We start from the raw sequence: 27,884 nt of genomic DNA on the forward strand, positions 1-27,884 counted from the left end.
TATTCCCTGGGTCAATGTTCCACTGCAGTTTGCCCAAGAGACACTTCTAAAATGGAAAACGACACTTTTTCTAATAGTGAATTCTCTGAAACACTAAAAAGTTTGGGGCTCAAATGCTCACTCAACTCTCAATGTATGCTAAATCTGGTCAGGTGAATTTTCCTAATATGTGACATTAAATGGGAGAAGTACAAGCTGTTTTTATAGCAGTATAATTTCCACAAATTAAGAAATTTTTAATATAGTGTAACATAGTACTAGAGCATATCCAGATCACGTAAGATGGAGGGACCAGCTTCTGGAGAAGACATTCTATGTTCCCCTACAATATTGGAGAATAGCCATATGATAGCCTTCTATCACTGTATGATTCTTCCTCTTTCTATTTTTGAGGTTTTTTTTTTGTCTTTCAGTAGCAGAATATTAGTTCATCAATTCTGCTGTCCTTTTAAAAACTTCTATTCTCACTCTTCCTCTACCCATAAACAAATGTAAATGTGTTTATATATGTGTATACAATATACATGTATGTAGGTGTGTATAAATACATGTATACATAATTCTGTGAATGTATGTGTATGGCCACTTGTTAGATCCTAATTTTTTATTCTCCATTTCCTCCCATTTCACTATTTAAGATAAACTTGAACTCTCTACGTATCTTTCTGGGGAAATGCCTAAATCTCTTTCTGGAACTGCGTAATCTGTCCAGTTCGCTTATAGTCAATTGCATTTTTCCCTTTTTCTGATGAGTATTTCCATTACAATAAACATTCTGTCCAGTGACATTAATTATTCGTTTAAATAAGCCATATGAACTTGCATCAGACTTAATAAAGGAGATCATTCAAAGCCATGCACAAGAAACAGTAAGAAGATAATCCAGGACCTTGCCACTGGGTTAAGAAGAAATAATAGTCACTTTAGGCTGACATCCATTAGACAGCAATCAAAAGTAGAACATTATATATTAGCTGATTAAATATAAATTGGCCTGTGGAGAAAAATTGCAAACTTTCACACTAGTCAATACACTGTCCTATAAACTGCTGTTGTGGAATGGATGTATTCTTCCTTACTCAATACTGATTTCAAAGAATTTGTAAGGCTCTCTGCGAAAATAGTAAGCAACAAATTGAGATAGGTCTATACAATCTAAGCAGTTAAATTAATCATAGCTTGTTAAATAAGGTCCCATGATTGACAAGATGGTGGAATAGTGGTTTTAAGTATAATTCTTCAACCTAACAACATGAAAATATGGGGATATGTGCTAAATCATGAGTAATTAAAACAAAATCAACAAGGTAAGGATGCATAGGTATCTTACGAGTTGGCCTTACATGATAACGTCAGAGAACTAATCCTCCCTAGCACGAGTCCAATCCACAAAGCATGCATGGCCAGCACAAGCAACCATACCACATATGTTTACATAGGTGTCTAGCAATATTCCAAAGTTAAAGGACTTTAGCATTCAAATGTAATGAAACTAGAAACCTAGAAATGATCTTTCTTTCCTTCCTTCCTTCCTTCCTTCCTTCCTTCCTTCCTTCCTTCCTTCCTTCCTTCCTTCCTTCCTTCCTTCCCCCTTCCTTCCTTCCAGCCAGAAAACCAGCCAGGTACTTACAGGTCCCAAATAAAAGAGGATGATTAGTTCCAATATTAGTCCTTTATACAGGAAAAGGTTTATTCTACAAGAGTGAAAGAAAAAAAATTGCATAATAAGAAGGATAACTACCAACAATTTACTCGGAATGGCGGGGGGGGGGGGGGGGGGGCAGGAGAAAACAAAAGAAAAAAAAAAGTCCAGGAGAAAAAGAACTGGCATAATCCTAGTTCTTAAGCAGCTAAACTAAAAGTGAAATTCATAGAAGCACAACAAAAACAGAAGAATTTTTTTTTAAATCCACAACACAATGAATAAGCATTATACTTTAAAAGAAAGTAAATCCAGAGCATTCATTGAAAAAGAAAAGACTGAGGCAGTTAGGTGGCGCAGTGAGTAGAGCACCAGCCCTGGAGTAGGAGGACCTCAGTTCAAATTTAGCCTCAGACACTTGAAACACTTACTAGTTGTGTGACCTTAGGCAAGTCACTTAACCCCAATTGCCCTGCCTTCCCCCCTCCAAAAAAAAGAAAAAGAAAAGATGTTTTAAGGATTCCCCCCAAATCTCAGAAGACCAGTAATAGAGATTGCACAGAAATAACTAATGGATAGGAATAGGTCTTCTTTCTCCCCCATTCTCACACACACATGCGCATGCACACACACACACACACACACACACACGTAAAAACCTGAATACCACGCTGATTCAAGGAAATGGTCTAAGACTACTGCCCCAAATTTTTGAGTAGAGACAACAAAATACCAATTACTCAAATCCACAGATCCACCAGAGAAAATAAGTATCTAACGTACGTAGTGGCAACTTTGAAAATTTCTAAATTACCAGCAACTTTTGTAATCATCCAAATAAAAGACTTTCGAGTATGAAGGAGTGTCAATTCAAATAGGCCAGGAATACTCTGAAGCCATGAGATGTGTTAAAATAGGATGGTCCAAAAAGGAATAACAACACCAGCAACAAAAGAAATGAATATGTAACCCATGATAATGTATGCTGTGATCCTGAGACGAATTATCAGTTTAAAAAGTAGACTTTCTTTATAAAAAGACATTTAAAGCACTCGTGTGTTGGTAACCAAAAATGGGCTCCTTAGCACTTAGTTCAACAAGTGCCCTTGAATAGTTTGGCTTTTGTTCCCTTTGAGTAATTCATTGAGCCTTACTAGGTGCTAAGCCCCAGGAGCAAACCCCTATTAGGTGTAAAACCTTAGTGGGTGTGGATTGGCAACTAAGGTGGGGCCCAAGGTGGGGCTAACTCCAGGGAGGGCCTAGTTTACATGTCTGGGAGAGCAGAGGCTTTTAGACCACGTGGGTTTAAGTCCGCCTCTCTGTGACGATTCTAGGTCATGTGGGTGAGTTGCATGTGTGACTCACCCCTGACGCTGAAAAAAGATATAAAAACCAGGGGTTGGCTGTCTGTTCTTTGGAGCTCCTCCTTACAGCAGTGGTGGCATGTGACTCTGGGCCAGCCCTTGTTCTGAGGTCCCGGGCTGAACCTAGATGTTGGTAACTATGAATCTGTATTGGGTCTGTCTGTTGATGTTTGTACTTTTTTTGTAATTTGCTCTGAAGTTCAGGGTGCTGGATTTTTCCCTTGAACTAAGTGAATGATATTTGTATGCTGAATTAAAGTAAGCTTGTCAACCCCTTCACCTTGCTTTCCCTAGTTAAGCAGATCAAAAGAACCTGTGCTGTTGGCAGCTTTACGGGTGCTGGTTGTGGGTGGATCTTACACCCCCACAGAAGCTGCTAGCCAGATTGGTGAAACATCCTTAAAAATATTAAAGGCAAGGAGAGCTTGTGGCTTGCAGAAACTCTTAACAGGGCAGATGTAAAAAAGATAGGCACATATACTTTTCACAAAAGACAAATCAATGTCAACATTAAGCTTCGGGTCCTTTTATGTTGAGAAATTCAATTACAGGGCAAAAGTAAGAGGGAGGGCAAGAGAAGTTTTAGAAGCCAAAATTTTAAAGGAATCTTAACGAGAAAGGAAGAAGGAAAACTGAAATAATAGCCTCTGGACTAATACCAGACTCTCTCATATATGAATCTGTATCTTTTATAGAGGAGACAACACTTTGGGAAGATACCTGATTTAGGAGAATGAAGACACAAGACAGAGGCAGGTGAAAGATTCGCTTCAACCCAGGTTCGAAGTGACCATAAAATGAATATTATTTTTTTAGTCTTTCAACAAGCTTGTAGTGCTGGAGAAGAAGAGAGGAAAAGTAGTAGTATGCAAGAACAGTAATGCAGGTTGGGAAGAGAGGCTGGGCTCACCATAGAAGGGAAAAGATGAAAGCATCATTAAAGAATTCTCCCAGAGGAGGAGTGAAGATGGAGATCTTTGGCAAGAGAAAGGGACTTCATAATGAATTTAATATAGGGGCACAACAGGAAATCACCTTCTCTGAACAGGGATGTGGTTCTTAAGATTTCATTTCCCTAAAGGAGAAGGGATGCTTACCTCTTTAGGTATGATCAGTACCTAGTGTGGTAGTGGGGGCACAGATCCACACCTAGGTTTTAAGAAGGAACAATGGTCATGTTTAAGGCAGGGGACAAAAGTAGGCCTCATGACAAGATACAGAGTAAATCCCAAAACAATTGATTTCTTCCTTTGTAAAATGATTTATGTGGGAGTGAGGCATAGCAGAAGTGAAATCTACTATTATACTAACATTGAAATCAGGTTAACAAAGGGTATGCAGAAATACTTTGAAGGTCAGTAAAGTTCTTTGGAGGTAAAGGGAGAAGTAATCACCAAATCTGATAAGCTCCCCTGGATCTTCATTTTTCTGGACTTCTTCAAAATCTTGCAATGTGAATGACTTTCTCCTGACTCCTATTAAGGAGTCTCTTCTATAGCTTTTTGTGACTATGCTTTCTTGTGGTTTTCAGTTTATGTATCTCATCACTCTTCAGTCTACTTTGATGGATCATCATTCTGAATTAACTGTGGACGAACTTTAAGGCTCTGTCATTGATAACTTTAGAAGGCAGCAGTTTCAGTTGAGTAATGAGATCAGAAGGCAGATTGCAAAGTGATGAGAAATGAATGAGAGGAGATGAAGTGAAAACATCCAGAGTAGATAATTTCAGGAGTTTGGGAGAGAGAGAAAGAGAGAGAGAGAGAGAGACAGAGAGAGAGAGAGAGAGAGAGAGAGACAGAGAGACAGAGAGACAGAGAGACACGGACACAGAGAGAGAACAGAGGGAGACAGAGACACAGATAGAGAATCAGAGATAGAGTGACAGCCAACAGATAGATAAGAAACAGAGACAATCCAGATAGACATTCAGAGTCAGAGAAAGATGATTATAGAGAAATCTGTTGAAAAAGATGCAAGGGGATGAAATGAATGGTACATATAGAGGGACTGGCCTTGATGAAAAAAAGAGCCATTTTATCATTAGAGTCTAAAGGAAGAGACATCAGGGATGATACAAAAGGCTCTGTGAAATGTAGAGAATGGGAATAGAAGGACCTCATGGCAAGTTGCTTCTATTTTCCCAGTAAAGTATGAGGTGAGATGCTTTGTTGAGAAGTGGAAGAATGTTTTGGTGTGGGAGTATTAAAGAGAGATGAGAAGGTTTGGAACAGCCACTGTGGGGAATGTGAGAAGCAGTTAGGGAGGAATAAAACTACTGCCTTACCCAAGGGCCAACTGGGATTAAATCATATATACTGGAAGTAAAGTAGATCCAGTCAGCTCAGTTTTATGACTTCCAGCACCAGTCAGTAGAACTTGGGTAGCAGAAGAAACTGATGATGGGAATAACCAGAGTTGAAATTTCCAAAGACATAAACAGTGATAGGATAAGGGGGTAAAGGATATCAGACTAGAGAACAGCTTAATGTTGAATTGATTAACTATAGGGTAAAAACTGGGAAGAAAGCAAGAGATTAGGAGTGATAACCTAGGCAAATGAAAGGGCTAATCGTATGAGCAACAGGACTGATTTTTTGAGGTTTCTGCTGCTCATTGAGTAATGTAGAAAAGCAACTTGGTGCTTTTATGTAGCTAAAAATAATAATAGTAGTGAATAGATGTTTGAAAAAATAAAAGATTACTCTTCTTATTCTTATAAAATGGATACTATGCATTAATTTCAAATAAGCATTTAACAGCAACAAAAACTTAGATATTACAAGATTTACCGGGGTCAAAAGGGCAAGGCATTCCTAAAATTATCCCTGCCTCTGAATATTATTTTGTATCTATAAAAAGACAACTAGTCAATATGCCTTTGTTGTTGCAAAGAATATAACTGAAGTCAAATCTTTTTCATAATAATTGTGATCAGCTGTGAATTCATGTGCTTTTATATTACTGCATTCAAATAAAGATAAATCTATATGCTTTGGAAATTTAAAAACTCAGTATCAAATGTTGGAAGGCAGACCTTATGTAAATTTCACCTCATATTGATTTTTCCTTTCCATCATATTCATAGTGAAGTCAAGTCATGCAAAGAAAATCAATAACTAAACATTAGGGAGGCATTGTTCATACAAGGCTTTACCACTACTTTGCATAACTATTTCTGATATTTTATTTCCCATCTTATATATTGGGGCAAGTTAAAAAATATATGACTGAATAAATTAAATATTTTACCTATGAAGATTTACAAAAAAAGTTTAGATAGGGTATTTTCATTTTTTATTCTCCATATTTCATAAATAAAAACTGCTTTAAAACACATTATTCCATAATTACTACTGAGTAGAATGGCATAACGCAACAGTATTTTACAAAGATGTTTCCTAATCTGATGGGTTGGGCATATTATTACCTCCCGGGTTTGAAATGCCAAGCAATCTTATCCCTAGATTAGATATAAAGTAATGAAATTTTAAGACATAGCAAGTTTTAAAATCATCCAACAAAGCTTAGAGTAATGTTGATTTGATTTGTTGGACAGTACGCTCTTGCTTGAGTGGTAAACATCTGAACACTCAGACCTGCATGAGAAACAAGCCTACCACTTTTATGTCTGTTCCATAACCCTTTCTCTCCCTCAACCCCCTGCCCCAAAAGACCAACTGAGCATAAAATGTTATTGAAATGATTTTCAATGTTATTTCAAATTACCTGAAAGTCAAGACCAGGGATAGAGGTCAAAGCTATGTCCTAGGTTTTCATGATACTGCTGTAAAGGAATTGGGAGAGACACTCAGACATCTTTAACTCAATGGAAAACAAAAAAGGAAAGCAAACTATTCTAGCTACATGTCACATCATTACACTGGATCTTCAAATAACTGTAAAGAGCAAATGCCTCATGCAGTGCCCTCCAGTTTCACTAGCTACACAACCACCTTTATATCATCTTATATTTGTATTACACATTGCAGTTGCCAAAGGGCTATCCCATAAATTATTTCACAAGATCCTCAAAACAACCTTTAGAAATAGCAGGATAGATATTACTATGGTCATTTTACAAATAAGCAAATGGAGAGTCAATTTTAAGTAATTTGGTGACAGTCATGGGAAAGTAAGTGAGAGGGCTATAGTAGGACTTGAATATGGACCTTCTGAATTACTCTTAAAAACAACAATAAATAACATTTATATAGTGCTTTAAAGTTTGCAAAGCCCTTTAAAAATATAATCTCTCTTTATCTTCACAACATTTCTGGGAAGTAGGTGCTATTATTAGCCCCATTTTTCAGATAAAGAAACTGAGACATAGAGAGATGTGTCTGATGGCAGATGTGAACTCTTATCTTCTTGACTGCATATCCAGCACTCTATACGCTCCATTTACCTAGCTGCTTCTATACCACAAGTATGTGCTATTTTTTCCATATATACAGTATGTCAATTTATTTTTTCCTTATTAATAGCATTTTATTTTTCCCAGGTACATGCCAAGATGATTTTTAGTATTCATTTATACAAGACTTTTAGTTCCATATTTTTCTTCCTCCCTTCTTTCCCTCCCTTCTTTCTAAAATGGTAGGCAATTTGATATAGGTTATACATGTGCTACCATGTAAAACATATTTCCATATTAATCACGGTTGTGAAAGTAGAAACAGATAAAAAAAGAAAAAAAATAATAAAGTGAAAAAGCATGCTTCAATCTGCATTCAGAATCTATCAGTTCTTTATCTGGATACGGATAGCATTTTTTCTCCATGAGTCCTTTGTACTTGTCTTGGATCATTGTGTTGCTGAGAAGAGCTGAGTTGTTCATAGTTGATCATTACACGATGTTGTTGATACTGTGTACAATGTTTTCCTGGTTCTGCTCATTTTATTTTTCATCAGTTCATACCAGTCTTTCACGGTTTTTTCTGAAATCTACCTGTTGATCATTTCTTATTGCATAATAGTATTCCATTACATTCGTATATCACAACTTGTTCAGCCATTCCCCAATTGATGGGTATCCCCTTAATTTCCAATATTTTGCCACCACAAAAAGGGCTGCTATAAATATTTTTGCACTTATACCTTTTCCCTTTTTTGTGATCTCTTTGGGATACAGACCTAGTACTAGTATTGCTGGACCAAAGGGTATGCACACTTTGATTGCCCTTTAGGCACAGTTCCAAATTCCTCTCCAGAATGGCTGGATCAGTTCACAACTCCACCAACAGTGCATTAGTGCTCCAATTTTCCCACATCCTCTCCAATATATTTCATTTTCCTTTTTAGCCAAGTTAGTCAATCTGATAGGTATGAGGTGGTACCTCAGAGTTGTTTTAATTTTCATTTTTCTAATCAAAAGTAATTTAGAGCACTTCTTCATATGCCTATAGATAGCTTTGGTTTCTCCATCTGAAAAGTGTCCGTTCATATTCTTTGGCCATTTGTCAAATGGGGAATGGCTTTTATCTTTATAAATTTGACTCAGCTCTTTATATATTTGGGAAATGAGGCCTTTATCAGAGATACTTGCTGTAAAGATTGTTTCCCAGCTTTCTGCTTTCCCTCTAATCTTGGTTGCATTGGTTTTGTTTGTGCGAAAGCTTTTTAATTTAATATAATCAATTTATTTTCCATTTTGTAATGCTATCTATCTCTTGTTTGGTCATGAACTTGTGACTCAATTTCTCCTTTAAGAATTTGGATGCTATACCAGTTGGTGCATACATATTAAGTATTGATATTACTTCATTGTCTATGATACCTTTTAGAAAGATGTAGTTTTCTTTCCTTATCTCTTTTAATTAGGTCTATTTTTGCTTTTGCTTTGTCTGAGATCAGAATTTCTACCCCTACTTTTTCTTTTGCTTAGGCTGAAGCATAATAGACTCTGTTCCAACCCCTTACCTTCATTCTGTATGTCTCTGCTTCAAGTGTGTTTCTTGAAAATAATTACAGGATTTCAGGATTCTGGTTTTTGATCCATTCTGCTATCCACTTCCATTTTATGGGAGACTTAATCCCATTCACATTTACAGTTATCGTTACTAACTGTGTATTTCCCTCCATCCTATTTTTCGTCCTGTTTGTCCTCTCTCTTTCTCTTTTCATTCTTTTCCTCACTGATAGTGTTTTTCTTGTGTCTCCCACTTTCCTTGGTCTGTCCCCTCTGCTGTTGATCCCCCACCCAGCCATCACTACCTTTACTTAATCTCTTCCCCTCCTATTTTCCTGTAAGGTAAGATAGACTTCTATATTCAACTGACTGTATATATTAATCCCTCTTTGAGCAAGAACTGATGAGAGTAAGGTTCAAGTTATGCCCATCATCTAACCTCTCATCCTTCCTTCCATTGTACAATTTTTAAAAATTACAAGTATCATCTTCCCATGTAGGGAAGCCAACAGTTCTCCTCCATTGAATACTACGTGTTTTACTTTCATTTTTTTTTTTACCTTTTTAGAGCTTCCCTTGGGAGATCAAATTTTTTATTCAATTTCAATTCTGGTCTTCTCCTTATGAAAGCTTGAAATCCTTCTGTTTCATTGGAAGACCATTTTTTCCCTTGGGCTATTATGCTTAATCTTTCTAGGTAGGTCATTCTTGGTTGTAGTCTTAGCTCATTTATCTTCTGGAATATCATGTTCCATGACCTCTGATCTTTTAATGTTGCAGATACCAAGTCCTGTGTAATACTAATTTTGGCTCCCTGAAATTTGAATCGTTTCTTTCTGGTCACTTGTAGTATTTCTTCCTTGACCTGATAATTCTATAATTTGGCTATAACGTTCCTTGGAGTTTTTATTTTGGAATCTCTTTTATGAAGTTATCAATAGATTCTTTCAATGCTTAATCAGGGTAGTTTTCCTTGACAAATTATTGAAAAATACCATTCAGGTCCTCCATTTGATTATGGATTTCAGGCAGTCCAATGATTCTGACATTGTCTCTACTGGATCTATTTTCCAGGTCAGTTGTTTTTCCAATGAAGTATTTTACATTTTCTTTTTTTTTTTTCATTCTTTTGATTGTGTTTGATTGATTCTTGATGTCTCATAGAGTCATTAGCTTCCACTTGTCTAATTCTAACTTTTAAGAAGCTGTTTTCTTCAGGGGGTTTTTGTATCTCCTTTTCCATTTGGTTAATTCTACTTTTTAAGCAGCTGTTTTCTTTTTCTAAGCTGTTGACTCTTTTTTCATAGTTCTCTTGCATCACTCTCATTTCTTTGCACAATTTTTCTTCTATCTCTCTTATATGACTTTTAAGCTCCTTTTTGAGCTCTTCCATGAGTTCTTTCTGGGTATGAGACCACTTCCTGTTTTTCTTTGGGTTTTTGCCCATAAGTGGTTAGATATTCTTGTCCTCTTCCGAGTTTGTGTCTTGATCTTCCCTGTCACCATAATAACCTTATTTGATCAGACTCTTTGTTGTTGTTGTTGTTGTATCATCTTTTTTGGCCTTTTCCCTTTCTTTTTGATTTGAGCTCTACTCCCAAGGTAGAAGAGGCACTACTAGTCTCAGGCTTCTTGTGCCACTGGCTACAGGCCCTGGCTGTTTACCTAGTACTGCATTTTTGTTACCCTGAGGCCCATGGAGGAACTTCCTGTCTGGTGCTGCTGGAGGCCATAGGGGTCTGGCAGGTTACCTGGTGTTGAGCCAGGGTCCTAGTGGTTGTGCCTGATATGCACTAAGGCTGGTGGGGTATTTTTGCATTTCCCAGGGTTACACCAAAGCATGGGCGGTTTGGCCATTGGAAGCTGCCTGTTTGTCTGGGGCTATGCTGAACCACTTGGCTGGGCGGTTGCTTGGTCACCTAGGCAATAGCAGGGGTGGTGTCTATCTGTAGTGGTTCTTGCAACTGGAGTCTGTTGGTTCCCCTGCCTATGCTGAGGTGCATGAAGGGTCCTAGTACTGGTGTTTGTGAGGCCCAGGATTTCCTGCTGGTTTGCTGAGGTGAAGCTTGCTGCTTGCTTGCTGGGACATTTCCTTTCCTGGACTCCCCTTTTACCCAAGTGAGACAGATCTTTCTTGGTGATCTTGCAAGTTTCTTGGGCTTGCATATTATTTTGCTCCATCTTTTTGCTGGACATGCTGCTCCAGGATTTGTTTGGGGGTGCTATTTTTTATTATTTGGAGGTGAATATGGGAGAGTTACAGCAATTTACTGCTTACGCCATCATCTTGGCTCCCAGAAGTCCAGTGGTGCTTTTAAAATCACAGTATGTCAATTTAGAACAATTTCAATGGCTCAGTGAAACCTTCATTGTATTAAAAATATAGTGGAGAAAGAAGAGAAAAATATAATAAACCAGCAGAATTATGTTTGGGTATTGGGGGAAGCATTCTTTATATTTCTTTGGGATGATTGCACAATTGGAGTTTTAGAGTTTCTCTTGTCCTATTCTGCCACTAATACCATGTTCTACTCTATAGCCCTGAGATTGGTCCTAAAATCTTGTACATATTTGGGAGGAATGATAACTTAGCTTTCAATATTTTGCAAAGCATTTGCATATCTATTACATTCATTGAACCTCACATCAGGGATATGGAAGGTGTTATTTTCCTCAATTTGAAGATGACGAAACTGAGGCTCAAAAAATATTAAGTGACTTGCCCAATATCACAGCATCAGACCTGGGATCCAAATTCAAGCATCTTAAAAACAACTTCAGTGATCTTCCCACTACTACCACATGCTCCCTCCCAGATCCTATCACATAGTAGGATCTTAATAAATGTTTATTTACTAAGAATGAAACCAAGATATTCACAGGCATAGGGAAAGGGACTGCCTCTGTTATTTCACAGGTATAGAGATCTCCCATGTGAGGCAACTTTAGCCATCAACACAGGTCGGCAACTTCGCACCAAGAAGCCAAATTACTCCCAGGGTCATACAATCAATATGTGTCAGAAATAGGACTTTAACCCAGGCACTTTTGGTTTTGAGGGCAGCTTTCTATCCACTGGATCACATATCAATCTATTAATAAAGAGCATTCACTGAATACTTGGAGAGGAAATATATTCTATGTAAAGGGAAAAATGTGCTTATACATTAAAAATATCATTTGGTATTAGGATGATAAATGCCATGATTTCAGATTCAGTATCCTAATAAAGTAGTTACAGAAGCCTTGAAAAAGGCACATCAAAAACACCTGCTGATTTCACCTAGGGATAATACAAATAAATAAGGAACATTGAGCTTATTAACAATCAGCCTTAAGCTAATGCATGGTATTTAAGAGACATTTGTGAGAGATTCCATGCAAAGATTAATTCAACAAAGGTTAAAAGAAACAAATATAAACTCAACTGCTTGCTTTAAACAACAAGGATACGCCTAACTTAGGCGAAGACAAAAACATGGTGTATGTGGGTCAGAAAAGTGTAGGGAACATAGCTAATAGTGAACAGAGTCCCAAAGGATAATACCTGAGATTCCTAGGGTAGGCCATCATAATTTCCCATAAATTGTTAGACCCCTGATACATATTAATAGAATATCATGCCATGTCTGAGTTCTAATCATTAGTCTTATTTTCTTCCCAAATTACTCTTGACACACTAAGTAGTTTGCCTACTGCTTCAATGAAAAACTCTTTCAACCACTGTGACTGTCATAAATGGAGATAACATATTGAGTAGCTTGCTGAATGTTCAAAGAATAATGAATTTACTAATAATTTGGGGGTATATCAAACTTTAAATATTTCACTCAGAGGCAATAAGATCCATTTAATTCTAAACATTCAGGACTTTTAGACTTTGAACGTGTGGGTGTTCTAAATGTTCATCTTTTTAGCTATAACAATGGCCTGAAGGAATAACTATGTTTGGATAAGTTCCTAATTCTCTGCCAAGAGTGACTAAGACTGCCAGCATAATGTCAAAATAGTTCATTCAAATTCTTAAAAATTAGGTGAACCTGTTTTTTGGTATTTTATGTTAAATGGCTGATTAACTTTTTTTTTTCTTGAGAATAGCTATTATTGTGTGGTATATACATATTCCTTGAGCCTTGAGGAGAATATCTGATAAATATAGAGACCTGTAAGATTTGTATTCAAAACGTGAAGAATGATAAATAATGATGAATGGCTAATATGGAAATATGCTTTGTATTACTTCACATGTATAATTGAGACCAAATTGCTTACCTTCTCAAGGAGGAAGGAGGGATAGGAAGGAGAAAGAGAATTAGGAAGTTAATTTTTTTAAGTGTTCAAAACATTTTACATGCTATTAGGACATATTTAATGAAGTAAATGAACACATATCAAAAAAGAGAAATAATAATGAATTGAACATTCATCTGTCATATTATCATACTACCTGAAATAAAAGTCATCCTGGATTCCTAAATGCTTTGAGTGATGGTCAACCTAACTAAATTCAGATAGCCTGAATTACTAGCAGTATGGAACCCCAGGGATGATCTTCTTGACTGCAGAAATTCCTGAAACCATCTACTAAATACACAGAGTCTGCAATCTTTGTCAGTAAAGAAAGTACCCATATGGATAAAAACATATACGTTCGAAAATAATGAAATATTCAAATATAAATTTGGCTCCTGCCCTCCCAAAGCTTTCAGCCTAATAAAAATAGGTGATAATGATGTTGGTGTTCACAGAAAAGGACAAACAAGCCCTGTTTTCCAACTGATGCATTTCATGTAAAACTCACATGTATTCTGTTTTATCTCCATTTTCTATATATTATAATACTCATGGAAGAAGAGATAACCGAATTATTTTAGAGGAGAAGCAGTGGTAAGCAAGAGTCACATGAAACTCCTTTGTTCTAGAGTGATATAGATATAATTGTTTTAAATATACTTAGAGTACATAATGAAAATGTAGTACATAAACAAATATATAATACATATATAATCTGGTTATGCAATGTTAAAATTATTATTTTCCTTGAAATATACCAAGACTACTCACATTCCAAACTGAAAACATTCTGATCAACATGTGGGATTCACATACATTATTGAAATGGCCACTGTGCCACACTTTAATTATGTCCCCTGTAATCTGTTGATACGATTACCTTCAAGCTGCAAGAAACAGCTAAAAAGTATAATTAAGGATTTTATCTGCCAGTGGGGGGAAAGAGCCTCACTTAAAACTTACTTTAAATTCATTATCAGTTCTTCTTCAGGTGAATTGAAGCTTCCAAAGTGCAAAATTACATGATATCTAATGGCTGTAGATATTCATGATGGTTGAGCCAATGCACATATTCCATCAGACAAATCAAATATACCATTGCTGAGGGAGGACCCATGACAAAACTCTGCTTATGACTAACCTGCAACTACCAGCAAAATCTGACTAAATCCAATTAAATTTGGAAGCTACATCAGGGCTTAGAGAATCTCCTAGAAGTTTAACATAAATGAAACAATCATTTGGAATAACTTGACAGGAAGATCAGTCAGATTCAGTGATAAATTCGAGTTACTCGTTTCCATTTAAAATTGTTTTATTTTGCACAAGGATCTGTCAATTGCTCTCTACACATAAAACTATTTCTAGGTACAGTACAGTTCTTGCTGGGCCTTCTTTAATGTAAACTCTTTACATGTGAACACTTGAATAAATGCCCCCCCCCAAAAAATGTTTTCTCTTTAAAAAGTTAACCATTTTCTGACGAAGGGAATGATTTCGGGAAAACAAAACAAAACTGGGAAGACTTATATGAACTTCTGTAAAGTGAAGTAAGCAGAACCCAGGGAACAATTTACAAAGTGACAGCACTATTGTAAAGATAATCAACTGTGAAAGATTTAATGGCTCTGGTCAACACAGTGACCCAGCACAATTCCAAAGGACTCGTGATGAAAAATACTATCCACATCCAAATAGAGAATTAATTTTCCCCGAGTTAGTTTGAAGCATTTTTTTCCTTTATTTCTTTTTTGTTTTTTTTTTCAGAATATGATAGTTTATATATATATATATATATACATATATATATTTATATATATATGTATATATAATATGTATATGATTATATATATGATTATTCTATTATACATAAAAATGTGTTTTGAATTACTTTATATTTGCAATAGATTTTATATCTCTTACCTTCTCAATGTGTAAAGAGGGGTTGGGAAGGGAGATAAGCTGTAACTGACAATAAAGTTGATTAAAAAATTAACTATTTTCTGAGTAACTCTACTTTTTTAAAGGTAATTGAAGTTAAGTGACTTGCCCAGGGCCACACAGGTATTAATGTCTGAGGCCACATTTGAACTGTGGTCCTCCTGATGCCAGAGGTGGTTGCTCTATCCACTGCACCACCCAGCTGACCCTTGTATAACTTTATTTCTAGTGATTGTACTTGGCAAACCTTCCTTCACAGAGAGATACACAGTTAAGAATTGGACTAGCTCAGCCCAGGTCTAATATCACAATTCTAAAAGCATTAGAGCTAAAATTAATGAGAGTACTATTTATCTGAAAACAGAACAAAAACAACTGCAGGGGGATGGAGGAAGGATACAGGTTTAATGGAATTGAAAGTTCAATAGGAATCATTAGTGTGATATGGTAGAAAAAAAATGCAATTTTAGGCTGCATTAAGAGAGATATAGGATCCAGTATTATGGAGGTGCCATAGTAGGTATAGGGTATGGTACTAAACTGTTGCCTTATTCCACTCTGACCAGAGTACATCTGAAATACTGTGTTCAGTTTGGGGCACCATAACTCAGGACAGAAAGACACCAATACTCTGGAGAATTTCTAGGGTATGGCAATCAAGATGATAAATGCCTCTAACTCCATTCCGTATATGTCAAGATCATTGGAGGAGACTGGGGATGTTTAGCCTGAAGAAGAGACTGATAGAAGGAGTTGAGGGGAGGTGATATAACAGCTTTGATCCAGTAACTGAAAGTCTGTCATTTGTAAGAGGGATTAAATTTGTTATTTGGCCCAAAGGCAGAACCCAGAACCAAGAGTAGAAATGGCAAAGAAGTAAATGCAGGTTTGAAGTCAGGGGGAAAAATCCCTAACAATTACAGCTACCCCAATATGGAATAGAATGCTTTGGGAGGTAGTGAGTTTCCTCCAAATGGGGTGGATGACTACTTATGGGGTATGTCATGGTGGAGATTTTTTAAAAGTATAGGTTATACTATATGGCCACTGAGGTCATTTCTAATTCTGAAAGTCTGTGATTAATGTTAAAAAGGAAGAAGAAAAAACAGCCCAGTGAGCAACACTGTATTTACAGGACATAGAAATTCACAAACACTACCTTAGGATTCAGGAAAATTCTGTTCTTTTCCACATGCTGCAAGTCTTTCACAGTTTCTGCTAGTTTCACCAAACAATATTCACCAAGCCACAGCGGTGATGTGCCAAATGAGCTGCTATCTTATACAATTAAGATAAGTTGCTTTAGGACAAGGCTGTCAAACAGTGATTAAGACTAGGTTAGGAAGAAGGGGAAAGGAAATGTGGTATAATGGATAGTTTCTCTTAAAAACAGGAAGACCCAAGTTCAAGTTTTCTGGCTGTGTGACCTTGGGCAAATCACTTAACCTCTCAGGGCTCTAGATAATTTTCTAAGACCAGTGGTGTCAAATTCAGATAAAAATAGATCCCTGCAGACACATATTGACTTAGAAAACCACAAATTAATTTTATTCTATGTTTTATTGTATTTTTATCTTGTTAAACATTTCTCAATTACATTGTAATATGATTGCCTTGAGTTTGACACTTTTGCTCTAAGACAATGTTTCAGAGAAAGTTCCAGTTTGTATTGGTAGAAGATGTTCTCTCACATGGATGTTCTCTCCAGTGGGAGTTTCCTAGAGCAAAGAAATCATATCATAACATTATTGTTATCTCTAAGAAAGAAGAGACTTAAATATGCATTTACAGTTAAATCCTTCCCTCTAAAAAGGTTCTGAATGGTATTTTTTGAAAGTAGAAATGCAGTTTTAAATACTATACAAATAATTTGGATAGTAACTATCAGTGTGCTTAGAAAAGTGCAGACTTGGGAACTCCAGTGACTAGCTTGGCAATTCAGAAAATCTGCTTTGGAGGAAATATGCCAACATTTCAGGACACAATGCAGAATGAAAATGCACAGAGTTGAGGAATGCCCAGGTCCATTCATTCTTCTTGACACCCAGTTAATAATCTTTTTGTTAAAATTTTAAGAAGTTATCTAAAGTTACAGTGCCCTACTAAACACAAAGTAGGTTGAAGACTTTGTGAACATTCAACAAACATGTTTTTCCCATTTACTACATAGGAAAACATGTTAGTCTTTCCCTTAAAGGTATGTAGGATGAATAATCTTCCTACTGGACTTGTAATCAAGAAATAATTAAATACCAATTAGAGCTTTTGAAATTCTTCAAGGGTGGGGGGAGGGGAGAGTAATGAATTATTCTAGAAAAAATTGAATTAAGGCTAGAAGCATGGCAGTGATCAAAAGCACTGGTGTTACAGTAGGGAGACCAAGGCTCTAGTCCTGAATTTCCCACTAACTTGGTATATTACCTTGGGGAAATCTAAATTAGTCTCTCTGGGTCTCACTTTCCTTATCGATAACATGAGAGATTGGCAAAATAATTTCTGAGATGATATCTAGTTCTAAAATTTGAAGATGGCTGATAATTGTCTACATATTAAATGACTAATGTTAGCATTAGAAGTATTCTTAAAAAGAAGGTAATGTACATAATATATTAATAAAGAACACTGAAATTCCTTCTGATAAATTTTCCCTTCACATAGTATAATAAAATCCCAATTTATACAGAACCGAGCACTTTTATAGTATGTTTTCACCAGCTGTCCTCTATGCCTGGAACTCTCTCCTCATTTCATCCTTCTGGCATCCCTAGATTCCTTCAAGTCTTAGCTAAAATCCTACCTTCCACAAAAAGCCTTTCTTGATCCCCCTTAATGCTAGTATGGTCTCTCTTTGATTATTTTAACTTTATCATGTATATAACTTGTTGGTATGTAAATGCTTGCATGTTTTCTCCCCCATTAGTCTGTGAGCTATTTGAGAGAAGGTCTTTTGCTTTTCTTTGTATTCACAGTGCTTAGCACACTTCCTGGCACATAGTTTGTGCTTAATAAATGATTCTTGATTGACTGAAAACAACCAGAAAGCTAATTTTTGTCCACATTTTAGCATATGTGTTTCTGTTTTATATTATATATTTCAGAAAAAATGATAATAGGGATTTATTAAAAAATAAATCTAAGTCAGTATCCAACACTTTCTTAATATATATGTATATATATATATATATGTATATATATATGTGTGTATATATATATGTATATATATATATATAGCTGAATAATGATAATTGTTACTTATAAAGATTCTGAAACACACATTGATGAAAGATTTCATTTTTTCTTAGTAAATTTTTAACATTAAATCCTTTGGGGTATGGAGGAAACAGTGTAAGGACTAGACCTGTGATTTCACTTATATTGAGAATTCCATGTAAAGGAACTACCAATGCATGTAGGCAATTGTCCTGCATACAGAGTTAAAGAGTTGCCAGGCCTCAGTCAACAACTATTAAATAAAACGAATGGGTGAGATAACCTCTACGGTCCCTTATAGTTCTAAATCTATAATCCTATGGCCACATAGCCAGGATGCATCAGAGGTATCACTTGAACCTAAGTATCCTTACCTCTGAGGCTAGTTTCATATCAATATTGACATGTTGAGATTATACAAAAAAAATATTTTTTTTTAGATTTTAGTCTTCAGTTAGAACATCTGGTAGCACTCAGCTAACCAAAATGATTGGTTAGCCAGAATACCAGATTATCTACTCCAGCTGATTCACTTTACAGATGAGGAAACTGAGGAGGTCCAGAAAGACTTAATCATGCCCTGGGTTAAAATAAAAAACAATAACAATAAAAAACAAGCAAATAAAAAAACTACCGTAAAACCCCGACCCAATGAACAAGTCACATGTTAAATTGCCTCCATGATAATGTGTAATATATGGAGGAAATGAAGGATTAAGGAGAAACAATGTGAGAATTTCACTGCAGCCTACGTCAACAAATAACAGGATGCATATTTTACAGAATGGTTCTAATGAGACAGATTTCAGTGATTAGTGCAACAAAGCTCTATATAGATTGTGGAGTTTCACCCTATCTCATAGCATCAAACTGTACCCCTGTTCTCCCAATATGTGTTGGTCATTAGGGAGACCTGTGAAAGAGTGTGGCTATAAAGGGCAGATCACTATAAATTTATCTCCATCCCTGGGGGAAAACACACAAACAAATACAAAACTCAAAGTACTTGACAGGGCCTGTGGTATCATTTTCATAAGTGAAGAATTCATTAGAAACATGTACTACCCTGCTCTATTATAGTTCCACTGGGATGAGAAAATAATACAACATGAAATGTTCATCCAGAATATACAGAAGTGACTCTACGTTTTACTTTTTTACCTCTTTAACATTAGCACTCTTTGCTGCATATGTGTGTATATACACATATACACATATATACATATATATATGTGTGTGTGTACACATATATGTATATATATATATACATATATATATATATATATATATGCTCACTGGCATAAAAATACCTATTCAACAGTGGTAAATGGGGAATATCTTGAATTAATTAAATATTGAAATGATTTTTTAACTTGAGTAACAATCTTAACTTGGAAAGAATTTCTATATGGGAAGACCTATTTGAACTGATGCAAAAGTCAAGTGAACAGAACCAGATCATTGTATACAATAACAGCAATATTGTAATGATGATCAGCTATGAAAGATTTAGATACTCTGATCGATACAATAATAAAAGTCAATTCTGAAGGACTCATGATGAAAAACTGCTACCCATCTCCAAAGAGAGAACTTATGAAACCAGTGTGCAAATTGAAGTATTATTTTCTCATTTTATTTTTATTGCTTTTTATGACATGGCTAATATGGAAATATGTGTTACATGATTTCAAAGGTATAATCAGTATATTGTGTGTCTTCATGGATGGGAGAAGGGCTGGAGGGTGAGAGAATTTTGAACTAAAAATGTTTTTTAAAAGACTGTTAAAATAAATAAATGATAGTTTTTAAAAGTAAAAGAAAGAAAGAAGTTCCTAGTGATAGATCTACCATACAAATAAAACAACAAATGAATGATCTGTATATGAGGATAAACAAGGAGTTGGCAGAATATACCAGACACAAAACATACCCAAACCAATGAGAGCCAGAAGATACCACATGGTGAAATTTACTAAAGGTCTTTGAGCTAAAACTAAATAAGTACTTATTAAATATGATTGTAGAAGGGATTCATGCTCAGGTATATGTTAAACTTGTCTCTCATATCCCCTCCAAGTCAGAGATTCTGTGAATCTGTAATTTGGTGCACTTTAAAGAAAACATAAAAGGCCAAGTGTGAATAATTTGGCATCATAAGAGTAAGAAAAGTTCTATAAAGGCAAGTCTGAGTGCACATTTTAAGGAACAATTTTAACTACTGCTATATCATAATGGGTCTTCAATGATAGTACTTGTAACCTCTCTGGGGGAAAAAATCTAAGCATTAACATGAAGTACTAAATGGAAATGCCTAAAACAAGAAGCAGCAGTTTTAAAATGAATAAGATGTTAGACAATTTGAAAAAGGCAGATGAGAACTAGCCTCCATCAGAATTAGGCTTAATTTAGTATGTAATTATTCATGTAAAATTAATATAATATTAGCTTTATAAAATAAACAGCACCCAAAGTAGTTTAAATAGTAAGGGGCCTCTTCAACTTCATGCATCAGAGTACAAACTAATTGCGACCTGAGGTTAGAAATATATTTTCTGTCCTCACTGCATCATCAGGATAATTTCATTATAAAGAAATATTCACCTTTCTCTCCTGCTGATATGACCAATCTTAGAGGATTAAGGCATGAAAGAGAACTTCGGAGCCAACTAGTCCAAACCCCTCGTTTCATTTTGGGGAAACTGAGGATCAGACATTTTAAGCAGCTTACTTGGGTTTAAGCAGAGTATCTCAGAGATGATATTTGAAAACGGGTTCTTTTCCTCACATTAATGTAGACAGCCAGTTTTCTAAGCACTTATTAAGCAGGGCTTTTGTTTGTTTTGTTTTAGATTTAGAATATTCCAAAAGGCATCTATATATATATATATATATATATATATATATATATATATATATATATATATATATATATATATATTATATGGCAGAATATAGAACATTTTCTGACTTAACAGAAACTGGTGTGGGGTTGTCACAGTAAGGACAATCAGGGTTCCTTGATACTACCCATTTGAAGAGTAAATAAATTGTAAACTCTCTAGGGACAATGCAAGCACAGTCACTTTCCATAATATTGTTCAATTTGGTCTTGTTAAGTCAGACCCACACCCAGATTGGCTGGGCAATACTTTGCCTATACCTAAAACAAGAGAGGAAGAATATATATTTATTATATTTGGCCTGAGATGGCACAACCAAAGCCTTCTTACGTACTATTTGGGGATTGAGAGAAGCTGCTTAGGATATATGCTGAATGCTATATGCTAGATTTCTAGTCAGAGGACCTGGGTTCAAAATTTTAGTACCTGTGTGACCTCTGGCCTCATTAGCAAAATGAAGGGTTTGAACTAAATGGCCTGTAAGGTGACTGCCAATTATAAAATTATGATTATATATAGAAGTCCCTCCCCCAAAGCACTACAGGCATTAAAGTAGCAGAGCCTAGCCTTTTATACTTTGAAAGAGAAAGATTACACAGGAAAGACAAGTCTTTTGTAAGATTACTTGGACCAGTGAAGCTACAGTCCTCTCTGTTGGCAACCCATGAACTTAAAAAGACATACAATGAAAATTTAATGCTAATATGGATAAAAATAGGCAATGTGCCATCAATACCAGCACAATAAACCATTCCACCACAGGAACATCTTGAGATTTTTGACCAATATTTAAAGCCAACCAAATCTGCTGAGTCATTAAGTCTGTCCAACTAGAAGTTCCTGAGTAGGGTGATTCTGAGTTGAATTTTGTCGTTGCTGAATGGATTGGAACAATCTTGAAGTCAATCATTTAAGTACTTAAGCATATCAGGTTGACTTTTTTCCCATCCAAGATATCTGTTACTTAAATATAATCTAAAATAAATTTCTTTAATTCTGTTTAAAAATCATGGATTGCCCCCCCTTCCTCTAACTGTGAGAGGCTACATGGGGAGAGACTTCCCCCAAGATTTTAAGATGGCGGGGTGGCAGGGGGAGGAGGCTCGTGGAAACCTGGTGGACTGAGCTTGGGGAAGGGAGAGTAGCAGGAGGAGGCACACATAGAAGGAGGTGGAAGAAGGTGTTGGCCAAGCCATGGGTCCAGGTGCCAGGAAACTTTAGGCCCAGGGCCACATTAACCATGGCATCCTTGCCCACCACTCTCCTGGTATCTGATGCCACCCAGCACTTCCCTCCTGCCCCTCTGCCCCCACACTCCCTTTCCGCATACCCCCATGGTCTGCAGCCCTTGGGGAGCCCCCTGAGAGGCCCTATCCGGGAGCTCCACAGTCATACGGTCACCCTCGTGTCAGCCCCACAGGCCCCCACCTGCCTTAGCAGCAGCCAGGGACTGCCTCGCTGCTTCTCCGTAGCCCTGCAGTCAGTGTGCAGGCAGTGACATACCTGGAAAAGTCACTTGCATTGCCACAGCCAGAGGGACTCTGGCTAAATGGGAGGACCAAGAAGCTTCAAAAGCCCAGAACCATGTATTCCAGCCTCCAGCTTTGTCAACATCGGAACCAGCCTTTCCAGCACGCACAGTACCTGGCCCTTCCAGAGAGGGCTCAGGTAGCTGCCCAGCTGGCCCTAACTCAGACTCGGGTAAAGATCTGGTTTCAGAACAAATGTTCAAAATATAAGAAGATCATGAAGCAGGGGTCTAGCAGTCAAGAAGGGGACCTTCTGGGGACCCTCCCAGCCCTGTCCCCACATCTCTCCTCACTGTGGGATATGCCCAGGACCAGGACATTGCCTAGTGGGGGCTATGTCAGCAACTATGGGACCTGTTACCAGCAGCAGTATCCCCAAGATGCTCTGGCAGCACCCCAGATGATGTGAGTCTGAGAAGGGGTGGCTACTCCACGCGTCCCATAAGGCTCTGGACCTGGCTCACCATTCCTCTCCAGGTCCTTGGAGAAAAATAGCTCCAGATAGATTTTAGGGGGAGGAAGAGTAGCTGGAGGAGAGACGGAGATTTGGAATGAAAATGAACACGTTTTAACTCACCCTCACCACACAACCACCCCCTCTCCAAACAGACTTGAAGCTGAATACCATCCCCTTTCCCTCTCCAGTTGGGTTGGGTCACCTCCTTCCAAATAGATAAGCAAATGCCTAGGAGAGAAGCCAGCATGGTGACCAGGTTGGCTTATGATGTGGTGGGTGGGGGGGAGGGAGGAAATCCTCTTGAAAGCATTGGGGCAGAGTTAAGCTCCCTTCTCCAGGGTCCTCCTTGTCTCCCCCCGCATAATCATATGACCAAAGGCCAGTCACCCCTTCTCTCCCTTTGGAAGGACCACTGCAATGCCAAACACGTGGGAGCAAAGCCAGGCAGCCACAGTCAGTAACTACTCTCCAACCCCCTTGCCACTTGTATTTTCCTGCCTTTGGCAGTGAGATGGAGGTAGCTAACACTTTCAATCCTAAAAATGACAAGAAACTTATGTTAGCCTCCATGGTCTGAAGATTTCAAGGGAATGGGAAACAGGTTCTTGGGGTAGGGGGAAGAATTTAGGGTCAGATTGTCCTGATAATTATGCCCATTCTGTATCAGCCCCCAAGAAACAGAGTTTAAAGAGTTTTAACTGTAGGCCTAACAACTGGATAATTCATTCACTGCCTTCATATGCTCTCCTCCCTCACAGGTAAGTGTCTACACATTTCAAGTGCAGAATGGGACTAATTATCCAGATAATTTAACTAGTATTTATTAAGCACTTACCCTCCCACCCACCCCCTTAAAAATAAAATTGTCCACAAAATTATGTCTCCTTCTTAGGACCAAATCAGGATAAAGCTATGGCTTGGTGGGGGGAGGGGGAGGAGAAAAAAGGTAGAGAGGAAGGTTACCTGAATAATTACTTCCAGGTGTAGATTATGCAGATCCTTACAGTTAGGTTCTGTTTTGCCTATAGGGACACTGCCCTTGGGTTTAAGGAATAGTTCTTTTCTTTATAAAGGGCATCTGTTGTACTGAAGGGGATTCCAGTCCCCAATACCTAGATGGGGTCCTTCTGGCCTAAACTCCCTTTTTGGCCAGCCACTCCCTGAGATCCCATGTCTTTACCCCTAGTAGGCTTAAATGATTAAAGTTTGCAATAAACCCTTCTTGCTCTGGTCCTGAGAAAAACAAAAACATAAACAAAAAACCATTGATTAGGTAAACAAAGTCAATATTACGTTGTCATGTTTATTCCCTTCATTTTTCTTACAATTTATACATTAGAAGAGGTAGCCCTACTATAAATTATGCTGTGCCAAGTCACAAGTGGTTGCCAATATTGAAAATTAGTAGATGAAGCTCAATTTGGCACTAGCCAACAGCTATATTGGGACAGATAGTAGGAATTTGCTACTTTAGTCATGAGTTACTTGTCTTTTCATTTTTTAAAATATGTAACAGTATAATATCTTTAACATCATGGCATTGTCTCACACTCCATACAATGAAGAAGAACTCATGTAAAAATCAGCCACTTCCCTTTTGGCTTAGATAACATGGTTTGGGGCAGGGAGGAAGGGGGGTGCATTACACTTGAGAGTCTTACCATCGTTCATGCCTATTGGTTTTTCTGATTTTTTTTAGATGCCATCTATGTTCCTTTTATCTTGACAGGTTCTTTATAAGAAAGAGAACTTTGTTTTTCCATTGGCAAGAAAGAAATTGAGTTTCTTTTACATCACTCTATTTTGGACATATTTTTAGTAATGCCAATATGCTGATGCTTTGAAAAATGTATGGTTTTATATATGAATTTCCAGGGCTGAATATTCATCAAAGGTACCTAACCTTTTGCTAGTGAGTACATCTATTTGCTTAGGCTGTCCCTCAGAGAATATGTACATAATCCTAGACACAGCCCCTACATGATGACTTTCCATCTTAGAAAGGCCTGAAAAGACTTGTACTCTGCTCTCTTAGACTTCCAGATCACCCCTCCAAGCTTGATGAGGTGCTGGAGTAGAACGTCAGTGGTCATATACTGTCAATAATGTCACCTTTAATTAGTGATCACTGTTGAGACTGGTGGCAGCTTCGCCATGGTTTTGAAATTGGAAAGTTACAAGACCTTGGGAATATTAAATTGTAGATATATACTTATATGTCACAGATTCGTATTCCCTAAAAGATGTTAAGATCATGACAATAATTGTCTTATATTTCTTTTAATGAAACAGTGACCTACTAAGAATATCCATATATGTGTATGTTTGTGTGTACCCTCATGAGCTATCTACTTTAACATACACATCATCTGTATCAACATGCGTCATGGATAGTTGCACATTCAATGTTATTCTAAGGGTATGACTTGAAACTTAAATTTGAAGCTGATGTAATATTTCGATTAACGCACCAGTTTCTGTTCAAATAATGGAACCAAAATGGTAGAGCAGAAAATTTGCAGTGTCATCTTGTGGCATATGATTGTGGAATTAAGTTAACAGGCATTTTTGGAGGGTTAAGGGGGAGGAAGGGAATGTGTCTCCTAAAAAAGACTTAAAGAATATAACAATCAGTTCATTCAGAGGGGTTATATCTGCTTCATGTGCAGTCTTCAGTGGCATTCAGGAAACAGCTGTCAGATATAATAAAAATACATGATAAACAAACTCAACTCATCTTTTAAATTGATTTTAATCTAGCTGCATCTAGGCATCATAAAGCTTTCCATTAATGGTAGGGTGAATAATATGAATGCAATTAGTTAGCAATTCACTATAACTTAAAAAATATGCTGCAACTCCATCTACTATTAATACCTTTCCAATGCCCAATGAAGTATATCATTGGTGGGAGCAGCTAACAATCAAATGGTAATTAGTCATACTAATTTATTCAAGTTTAATTTCAAATTACAAAGGAGGACACTTGATTATTGATAGTAGTAACAATGGATTATGAGACAATGCAACTCCATTATTTTATTGATAGTGAAAGTCATTAGATTTTGACGGCTATTCAAAAAGCTCCTGTGAAACGGTGAAGCTATTGCCTATCACAAAAATCACCACCAAGTGAATCAGATTATTGCTGTTAATGATAATATCCCACCACTGAAGTCCTACTCCAATGCCTCATCCTGCTGGAGGCACTTGAAGTCTGCAACAGGGAAATACATTCTTTTAGCCCTTCCCAAGCTGGACAGTGACCAAGTAGGCAACTCGTCTAGGACTATGTACCTGTTTTCTGAAACAACAAATACAGAGACATACACCAGCAAACCATTGGGCACCTGATGATGAATATTCATCCCCAGCAATCCATAACATACGGAGGTGCTGCTGTCTCTATTGGTGAAGGAAGTATCACGTATGTACAAAATCACACATTTTTCAAAGTATCACAATATTGGCAACATAAAAATAATTCGATGTCAAGTGATACATGAGAAAGGAAATTTTCTTCTTGCCAATGGACAAAAGTTTTTTTGCTATAAAGAAACCACTAAGATAAAGGATATAGATATTGCTCCACCATGTGATGAAATCTCCTATCTTATCTTCTCTTAAGTGTGTACAGGCAGCAGATTAACTCAAATGCTTAATCCTTTCTTGTAGATATATCTTTACCAGGCAATATCAGCATTAGTCTCATCAACAGAGGAATTGTGTCCTTCACTAATTAAATTTTAAACTACCTTTTGAAAGAAAGACTACCATTGCATAAACTAAGATTCTATAGAGAAAATTAGTATTTCATAAAGATATGTTTTTTTCTTCCTGGAATTTGGCATTGTACTCCATTAAACCCAGGCTACATTTAATGATAGATAGATAAATAGATAGATAGATAGAAAGATAGATCTAGATAGGTATAGAGATATGTGTATGTGTATATGTATGTATATATGTATGTATGTGTATATATATATATATTCTATTAAGAAATTTTAGTGTCCATGTGGACTGTATTTTTTCTTTTGGGTGTTTCTAAACAATCCAAGGCCAGGCAAAGAGGGAGTCCTGTGTCATCTCCACATTGAAAATATACAACAGTCTTCATTGTCCTAACAATTTGCAATATTAGTACCATACTTCAATGAACTATGCAGAAATTATGTATATGAAGCTATGAAATCTTCCTTCTTTACTCAAAAAATTGTATGAAGGAGTTGTCTTTTACACTAAGAGCTTGGTGCTATCCCTGTAATTCACCAGACCAGTAGAAATCTGAAATTATATTATACGAATAAAATTTCCCACAGAATCCTAATAAATTCTTGCCTTGCTGAAAGCATCATTGTTCAAAAGTTAGAGAGCACAATAAAAGGAACAAGGGTTCCCATTTCTATAGTGCTTTTGTGTCTAAAAAGTACTTCCTTCACAATAACTCTGAGGTAGGAAGTGTGACCTTATTCAGATTTTTAAGATAAAGAAACTGAGGCATAAAGAATTTTTTTTTTTAAAAAAAGGCTTAAAAAAAGACTTGCCCAAGGTCACATATATAGGTGTATGTGTCACAGTCTGGCTTAATTTAATTTGATTCAATTCAAAGCAACTTATTTTTTGAGGCTTGC

The 27,884-nt window shown here is 36.8% G+C and overlaps 1 protein-coding gene and 1 pseudogene across 1 annotated transcript in view; one reads left to right on the plus strand and one right to left on the minus strand.

The window, feature by feature from the left end:
• The window catches only part of NKAIN2 (sodium/potassium transporting ATPase interacting 2), a 1,347,683-nt gene that overhangs the window by 1,169,350 nt on the left and 150,449 nt on the right, over nucleotides 1-27,884 (minus strand). The window lies entirely within an intron of this gene.
• On the plus strand, nucleotides 22,505-23,202 carry LOC118858465 (annotated as a pseudogene).

Source organism: Trichosurus vulpecula, chromosome 7 (genome assembly GCF_011100635.1).
Source record: "Trichosurus vulpecula isolate mTriVul1 chromosome 7, mTriVul1.pri, whole genome shotgun sequence".
In the NCBI taxonomy this organism is placed as follows: Eukaryota; Metazoa; Chordata; class Mammalia; order Diprotodontia; family Phalangeridae; genus Trichosurus; species Trichosurus vulpecula.